We start from the raw sequence: 8,207 nt of genomic DNA, 5'->3' as shown, positions 1-8,207 counted from the left end.
ATGGCAATTAGAATGAATAATGCTGATAATTAAAATAAGATAAAGGCCAAAATGCTTAATTTCAGCATGGTTAAATATATTAATTTCCAAGATGAATAATCATAAAAGACAACATTTGAGAGCTTACCATGTGCCAGATACTATGTTTAGTTCTTTATATACATTATTTTATTTGATTCTTAAAAACAGGCCTATGAGTTATCATTTACAGTTTTTATTGTTTGTTTGTCTTACTTTAAAAAAATTGAATATAGTGATTTACAACGTCATTAGTTTCAGGTGTACAACATAGTGATTTGATGTTTTTATAGATTATACTCCATTTAAAGTTATTATAAATAATTGGTTATATTCCCTGTGCTGTACATTACATTCTTGTATCTTATTTATTTTATACCTAGTAGTTTGTGCCTCTTAATCTTTCTCCTATCTTGCTCCTCCCCCGACTCCTCTTCCCACTGGTAACCATTAGTTTGTTCTCTGTATCTAGGAGTCTGTTTCTGTTTTGTTATATTCATTCATTTTATTTTTTAGATTCCACATATAAATAAAAATATATGGTATTTGTCTCTCTCTGTCTGACTTACTTCACTAAGCATAATAGCCTCCAGGTTCATTCATGTTGTTGCAAATGGCAAAATCTCATTCTTTGTTATGGCTGAGTAATATCCTTGCTGAATTCACTTATTAGCTCTAATAGTTTTTTTAGTAGAAACTTTAGGGTTTTCTATATATAGTATCATGCCATCTGCAAACAGGGACAGTCTTTCCTTTTCCTTTCCAATTTTAATGCCATTTATTTATTACTATTATTTTTTCTGATTGCTATCGCTAGGACTATGGCCAATACTATGTCAAATAGAAATGGCGAGAGGGGGCGTCCTTGTCATTTTCCTGATTTTAGAGGAAAAGCTTTCAGTTTTTCACCATTGAGTATAATGTTAGCTATGAGTTTGTCATAAATGACCTTTATTATGTTGAGATGTGTTCCTTCTACACCAGCTTTGTCAAGAGTTTTTATCATGAACTGGTGTTGAATTTTGTCAAATGCTTTTTCTGCATCTATTAAGATGATCATGTGATATTTATCCTATAGGTCTTTTTTAAAGACTATTCAGACTCAGGCTTAGATAGCTTAAATAAAATACTGAAGGTCACAGCTGGCAATTGGTAGTGACCAAAATGTACTCAATTCTAATTTTAAGCTAACTGCCTTAACTGCTAAGCTCTATTATCATAAGGACTAATTAGTAAACAGTAAATAAATTTTGGCTTCTCTTTTAGAAAAGTATCCTTCAGACTTATCTCACTTAACATTATTAAATTGTATCTCACTGTATAAGTTATATAGTGATAAGTTACAGATTTCTTTGTACGCAAACAAAAGATGATTCCTATGAACAAACATTTCCTGAGTAATCTGTGCCACTATCTCTAACCCCATTTCCACACCTTTTCCTTCTTAGAGCAAAGGTGCTAGAAAATTAGTGAAAAAAACAATTATAGTCCCTACCCTCATGGAGCTTACAGTCCAGTGGGGATACAAGCAATATGTAAGCAAAAACTAATACATGTACAGTCATAAAAATATAGTACATGCTCTGAAGCCAACACTCTGACCTGGAAATGTTCTTATCAATCTAGGTGATTCTGATTCAGGTGGTCTGGGGACTTCACAGGGAAGATCCTGGGAGGCCTAAACAACGGGTTACCAGACATGACTATTTAGCAAGGTCAACTGGCCAGCTTCCCGAGAAGGAATATATTAGGGTTCCATCCCAATCAGCTAAAGCAGTGTGCTCCCAGAATCTGTATTTGTATTTATAGCAAGAATTGTTGAAAGAGCAAGGTTTAGGAAATGCTAGCATAAACAATCTCCTATGAACTACCTGTATAGCTACTTCCTGTTTAGTATGAAGGTTTTAAGTAAGTACAATAAAGAAAACATACAAGAGTACACTGAGTATTCACTGAAGGCTAAATGTTACTCCAAATAAAGATTGAAAGGAGATATAAAGTTGTTAAGGTATTTACCTGGAGATTTTAAAGGCTAGAGCTAGATTTCTAGGAGATACTGGAAAACAAAAAATTTGAGGAAGTAAGAATGCTTGAGGTCCTGAGCTCTGACAGAGATAAGGGAACAGGAAAAACATGCCCAGCTTCTAGTAAGAAAAACTACTAATCTGTACCAGGGCCCAATAATAGTTGTTCTTTCTAATAATAACCCTTAAAGTACCAGTGAATTAGCTATTGTTTGTTACAGTTCTGTACAACGTTAAGCATTTTGAAGGCACTGACTTTTTGACCTGTAAAGTTTTTTGAAGCAGTTTACTCTTATTATCCTCATTTTTTTAAGATGAACAAACTGAGGCTTGGAGAGATCAAATAACTTTCCAGAGGTCATACAACTTATATGTGGCAGAGCCACGATTTCAATTTGTCCAATTTACTACAAGGACAGGTTCGAAGGCTTGAAGGAATTGTATTCTTTCGCTGATTTTAAGTTGCACATTGTTTCCATATTTTAATACCTACAAAAATTAGACGATGTTTTTATAATTACAGTCGATAGCATTTTTTTCTTTCTTAGTGGAACATAAAATTGATAGTGCTGTTGCAATCACTGGCATTTTCAATTCAATAAATTGAGGTAGCAGGTCACTTTATGCAAATATTACCACACTAATAGTGAATAATCTGCCTCTCTCCATGCCTAGCTTGCTATTCTTTATTTTCTAATCACAATCTATTTTATTCAGAATTTTACTTACTTTCACATTATTTTCATAAACATTTTGATACAAGCTTAATGTATCTAGTTGCAGACCTCAGCTGCAACTGTGAGGGATTGTTGATTACCATCAATCTACAGATAGTATTTAAACTGATTCCATTATATAAGGAGCTCAGTTTTTTTATAAGCCTACTACCCACCTACTCACTTTCCAGATAAAGAAACTGAAAATCAGAGAAAGTAAATTATATGCCCAAAGTCAGGTAGCTAATAAGTGACAAAACTAGATCTTAATCTTTAGTTGACTAGCTCTTTGTTAAAGTGCTTTCTAATGTACAACACTACTTTCTACATCAAGATGTTGAAACTCATGTATATTATACTCCCTCTTCATTCTTTAAGGAAAAGTCTTAAAAAATGTCACTATTTGTAGATAAAGACAAGCTTATTTTAAAATTTTATGGAGTTCAAAGGAATTAAAATAGCTGGAACCATTTTGAAAAACAAGAATAAAGTTGGAGGAATCCTATTACTCAATTTTAAGACTTACCATGTAGCTACAGTAATTAAGACAGTGTAGTATTAGTGGAGGAATAAACTCATGTACTAATAGAATAGAATAGAAAACGTAAATATACCCACAAAAACATGACCAATTTCTCTCTGACAAAGGAGCAAAAGTATTCAAGAAAGAATAACCTTTTCAACAAATGCCACTGGAACAATTGGACACTGATTGGCAGAAAAATTAACCTTGACCTAGACCTTACACTGTACAAAAATTAACTCAAAACAAATCATAAATCTAAATGTAAAACTGTAAAACCTGTAGAAGAGAACACATCTAAGAAGTCATCATATACTTTTCCATTAAATAGATAACTTTTAGTGTTCTATTTTACTTCCCTTGTTTCTGTTACTATATATTTTTTAAGTTATTTTCTTAGTAGTTGCCCTGGGGATTATAATTAGCATCTTAATCTGCTTCACATTAATAACAACTTAATTTTAATACTATACTAAAACTTTGCTCCTAAATAGTGCCTTTCCCAACCTTACTTCTTTGTGCTATTCTTGTCATGCAAAATACTTCTTATATATTATAAGCCTATTAACAAAATTTTATAATTATGGCTTTTTGTTATCTTTTAAATCAGATAGCAGGAGTAAAGAGTGCAAACAAAAATACATATATACTGTATTTTATATTACCTATGTAGTTACCTTTAGTGGTGTTCTTTATTTCTTCACGTGGATTTGAGTTACTATCTATTGTCATTTGATGATTGTTTTTTAACAAACTCCCTGAGGATAGGGCTCTTTCCACTGAGCAAGCTTAGGTAAAATACAGATGAGTCCTGTGAATGGGGCTTTTCCAGAGAGATGACAGACATGTCAAATAGTGACAATTCTCTGGGAATTAGACTTTTGAGGAAGCTTCAAAACAATTCTTTCCCCTTCAGTGTCTGCTAGGCTTTTGGCTTGCATACCTACCATGGTGTGAGTCTGCTAGTTTCAAGGCTATGGTGGAACTAAAAAGAGGGTCATGGGAATAAAGCAAGTTAAGAGGCCATGAAACTCACTGTTCTCACTGAGATTCAGCCCTTTTTCTTGAATACATGCTCCTTGGATGATTACAAGCCTTCTGTTTAATTTCAGGAGTTCTGAAATTTAGATTCTGACAATTTCTGATAGTGTTCTCATTGCCTTTATGGAGTAATGAATTTTGAAAGGTTTTCTTCTCTGACATTCTGAAAGAGCTTCTCCTGTGCTCATTTTTTAAATTCAACAATTAGAAACTAATATATTTCCCCAAAAGCAATTAGTAGCTTTTGAGAACATGGAATGGAAGAATGGATGCTGGGAAGTCAGTTGGCAAATATTCACTACAGCAAGTGGTTCCTGAGGGTTTTGGAACCTCTCTATTAAAACTTTCATTTTATTGGATCTTGTTCCATCCCTATAGGGTGAGAACAAAGAATCTAACTAATATGCTTTTTGTCATGATATTTGTTTAGTACAATGATTTATAAATTAGAATCAGACAGAACTAGGTAGCAATCACAATCCCTTTACTTATTAAGTATGTGTTCTTGGGCAAGTTATTTAACCTTTATTAATTTTAGTTCCTTCATCTGAAAATTGGAGATTATCTGAGAAAATCATGATATATGATAGACAGACACTGTAAAAATGTTGGCAATTTTAAGCAATCATTCAAGTTAAGAACATCTTTTTTTCACAGGTAATGTTAGCAAATGTTTTGATGTCTTTTTATAGAACTTGGCAAGTATATTAAAATAATTTCAGGTAATAATTTTTTCTGATTCAAAATAGGGATCATGACTTGATAAAAGATGTGTTTTTTCTAAATGGTGAATTTATTTATAAAAATATTTTTAAAGTATCAAAACATTTGGTAGTTAAATATCCTTTGTTTGAAAGAAACATAATTTAATGGAGGATTAAATTAGATTGTTTTGGACACCCTAGGACATAAAATATTTATTCCCAAATATAGGTGGTGGTTTAGTGTCAAAAACTGATTAAAGAATCATACTAGCTAGCACGTTATTACTAACTTCTGGTCAATTTACTTATTCAAAATTGAACTTCCAAAAAGACCCTCTTTTTGAATTCCAAAAAATACCCCAAAACTTTAACTTGACATTTCATATTATGCTTCTTCTTTTAAAAACAAAGAACTCAATAATTACTATCTATCTATTTTTTAAATATATAAACATAAAGGATGAAAAACAGCACACACACACACTTTTTTTTCCTTTCTGATACAAAAATAAGATTATGTCATGGACATTTTTCTGCATTTTTTCTCGTGTTACAGTAGTTCTGTGCTGTGATATTCCATCTGAGCCAGCTAAATATTATCAGGCAAGCTAGTGCATTCTTTTTGGGATTAGCTAACATCCTATGACATGGATTTATCACAGTGACGCACATTTGGCAATGATTAAAGATATTTTCAACTGTTATGACTTACAGGAAGTGTGGGAAGTGCTATGGGCATCTGGTGGGTAGAGGCCAGTGATGCTGCTCAAAATCTTATGCTGGACAAGATAGGCTCCTGTATGAGGACGTATCCAGCCCACAGTGTCAGTAGTGTTAATTCTGAGAAACTCTTGCTTAATTGTATACTTTCTCACCTCTTTCCTTTTTGACTTTTTAATACCAAGTTGCAAAAAGTCCATTTCCTGTCTTGGTTATAAAAGTCTTTTCAGACACTAGGTTTCAAATACAGTTTCTTAAGTTTTCTTCTAATATTTTAATTTTTACGTTTAAGTCTTTAATAAATTTGTTTTTTGTTTGTTTTATGCTGTGATTTGGAGTTTGCCAGCACCACAGATTCAGTAAACTATCTTCTTTCTCACTGAATTAAGATACTATTGTTGGGTGTTGGGGGATCTCTATTTTGTTTCTCTGATTTATTTGCATATTCTTATACCAACAGCTCATGGTTTTGATTATATTAGTTTTAACATCTAGTAAGGCAGTATAATCACTTAAATAATTGGTCAGGCTAATCTCCCCTTAACTTTTACTATTTCATAATTTTTTGCCTCTTTTTAACATTTATTATTTCATATGGTCTTTAAGATGATTTTGTCCAATGTTGAAAAAATCTTTGACATGTATATAATTATAATATTGTAAACATAATATTTTATAATAATAGTCAATATTTTATACATTATATAATAGGCTTATGTAATTAGATAATATTTTAATTACATAAAATAATATATCAAATCTATTGTTTTTAACTTCTTTTAGAGTTTTGTTAATACATTTCTCTATTAGTTTATTTTTATTGCTCTCTAGTTTTCCATTGGATAAATTTACTAAAATTTATTTATCTAATCTGCTGTTGATGGATATTTGACTCGTTTCCAGTTTCTGGCTTTCACAAATAATGCTGTTATAAATGTACTTACATATGTCTCTAGATGTACGTATATGTGAATTTCTTCTGGGTATATATGTAGTAGTGTGATAGCATTGTCATAGGGCGTGTTCATGTGCAGCTTTAGTCCATACCACTGAACAATTTTCCAATGTGGTGTGCCAATTTATCTTCCTACCAGTAGAGTGTGAAAGCTCCTATTGCTTTTTAACCTTGCCAATATTTGATATTGTCAGTCTTTTCATTTTATCCATACTGCATTTGTGCAGTTGTATTTCATTTAGGTTTTAATTTCCCTGATGTCTAATCCTCTCCAGAGTGGTACATTTTTTACAATTGATGAATCTATATTGACACATCATTACTCTTGGTGCTTTATATTCTATGGATGTATTTGATTTTTGATGCTGATCTAAGTGGTACCATTTAAATATTTTATTTTGTAATGTCAGATGATGGCACATAGAAACATAATACTTATAAAAAATGATCTTCTATGGCAATCTTGCTAAATTTACTTACAGCTTAAATTTTTTTTCTGTAGATTTTACAGATTTTAATTTATAAAATACTATCATATTATCTACAAATAATGTTATATTCCTTTCCTGATTTTTCAGGTTTCTTCTTTCAATTTTTCTATTTTTTATACCTTGCATTTACTTTTCTTGCCTTAGTGTTCTATGTCTGCTAGTACAATGTTGAACAGAAATTGTGATATGCTTTATTTTTCCAAACTTGTTTGTGAGCTGAACTTGAATTTCCTGAATCTTTTGGGGGGAGGTGAGGATAGAGAGTATTAAGATACTGCATTCATACTTCAGCAGTCTAAATTATTTAAGGATAAGTTTGTTTTGTCTCTCTTTTGGATACAGGATCACTTTCCAGTCTCTGGGTCTTTTGTCTGGTGTCCAGAGTGCCTTAACATCACTGATAGTTACAGTGCGAGGCACAGTGGTTGCTATTTTCATGGGCTAGTGGTTCACTTGCAAGCAGTTTGTTCACTGTGTTCCCTTTTCTCCTCAAAAGCTGGTACTCTTTCAGTGACAATAACAAAGAGAACTCAACTTGTCCATCTGGCTTCTCTGTTCTTTGGGGGAAATTAGCTTATTTTCCAAGGAACAAACAGTACCATGACTAGGTGTAAGCCAGGCTCTCTTTGAAATCAAGAGTTGGCTTTAATTCTCAGTTCAATTCTCTGCTGCTCTTACCTTGACTCTCGTCTATACATCTCTGTCCTTCAGGATTCCACTGGCGCCCACAGCCTTGTTCTCCTCCTCCAGGCACTGGAACCTATTGGTTTGAGAGGGATAGAGTAGAGGGATTATGTTGGGCCTTGTCCAAGGCCTGAAACAGCCATCTTCCTTATCTCTCATTTAGAAAGAACAGTAACTGTTTTCAGCTTTTTTTGTGTGTAAATGGGTAGTGAATATTCTCTATTAAGGTGTCTACCAGTTTTATCCTATTTTTAGATATTCTGAAAGGAAGAAAATTTTACACATTTTAATAGGGGAGTACCCCCCCGCCAATTTCATGCAGTATCCTTTT

The 8,207-nt window shown here is 32.6% G+C and overlaps 1 long non-coding RNA gene across 2 annotated transcripts in view; it reads right to left on the bottom strand.

The window, feature by feature from the left end:
- Positions 1 to 2,750: 2,750 nt before the first annotated feature.
- The window catches only part of LOC309609378, a 362,595-nt gene continuing 357,138 nt past the window's right edge, over positions 2,751 to 8,207 (bottom strand). For both annotated transcript variants that reach the window (XR_014233391.1, XR_014233392.1), the window contains one exon: positions 2,751 to 7,952. This is a non-coding gene — a long non-coding RNA (uncharacterized lncRNA). The remainder of the gene's footprint in view (positions 7,953 to 8,207) is intronic.

This window comes from Balaenoptera borealis, assembly GCF_965194805.1.
Source record: "Balaenoptera borealis genome assembly, chromosome: 13".
Taxonomy (NCBI): domain Eukaryota; kingdom Metazoa; phylum Chordata; class Mammalia; order Artiodactyla; family Balaenopteridae; genus Balaenoptera; species Balaenoptera borealis.
The sequence above is the reverse complement of the archived record's forward strand: the minus strand, read 5'-3'. Positions and strand labels throughout refer to the sequence as shown.